Below are 1196 nucleotides of genomic sequence, written 5' to 3'. Positions count from 1 at the left end.
GAGATGCAGACTGTGTGCTTTTTCATGGAAGGCCCAACTTGACTCAAAGAAAACTGCCCAGTTATCTTTAGGATACTTCTAAAGACCATTTCTCGGGGTACGGTGTCGTCGTGACATGTAGACTTTCTCTCCATCAGTGGCCACCATAGACAGAAACGAGTCCAGAGAATGAGCTCAAGTCCCATCTCAGAGCTTACCCAGGCGCCATCCTTCTAAGCACCAGGCACGCAACAAGGCCAGCCCCCCAGTGCTTCCGGCATTCCGGCATTCTGCGTCCAGCCCACTGCAGGCATTGTCGTGATAGTGATAGCTCGGAGAGTGTTCCTCCCTAGGCTCTGTCCCCCCTCCCCACCAGGTCTTCCCTGCTCTCCTGGAGAGGAGCCGGAGGTGGGCTTCCCAGAGACAGCCCGACTTCTAGCTACACTGCCCTAGGCTTATTCTAAGAGGCATGGCTCATCCTTATTTATAAAAAGATGGTGCATATTTTCCATGAGTTTTTGCAGTCCACCCTGTGAAGTGCTTGGTACCGTGTCTGCCGTCTAGGGAGTGCTCCATGCGTGATCCCAGGTAGGACGGTGACCGAACTCCCGGGGAGCTCCAGGACTAAACAGAGCTTCCGCGCACATTGCCCAACAGCCAAATACGACACAGGGACTAAAATCCTAACTTCATTAAGAGGGAGAATCATGTCAAGGGACCTCCACAGCACAGTACAGGTCACAGAGCAGCTCTGACCCCCGTTTATTTGCCCTGCTAGTTTTCTGAGTAATCCAACAACACAAGCAAGAATGTACTCCCGCCCTCCTCCCCCACGGACCCCCCCCCCCCACATACACACACACACACTCATCTGCACATACTGGAAGACAGATGTGCTGGCAGCTGGGCAGGTGGGATCATGACTCCCCATAGGTAAATCCTGCCCAAGAAGCCCTGTAGGAGACCCTACAAAGGAAAGAGTTTCTTTGCCAATGGAGATTTTATTTTGTAGTTTGCAAAAGGTAAGAGGATCCTTCTGGCAAATTTGTTTTTTCTTTCAAGCTCACACTTTAAATGTAGGACACTGAATGGCCAGCACCTTAGCCTTGGCCCTGGTGTCTGGGGTATGGTGCCAGCACCAGGAGTTCGAGTTTCTGCCCAGTAGGCTTGTAACCTGAGCTTTCTGTTTCTAAAATCCCAGTTCAGAGTGGCCGACA

This window comes from Oryctolagus cuniculus, chromosome 13 (genome assembly GCF_964237555.1).
Source record: "Oryctolagus cuniculus chromosome 13, mOryCun1.1, whole genome shotgun sequence".
Lineage (NCBI taxonomy): Eukaryota > Metazoa > Chordata > Mammalia > Lagomorpha > Leporidae > Oryctolagus > Oryctolagus cuniculus.
This window is presented reverse-complemented; position numbering follows the sequence as displayed.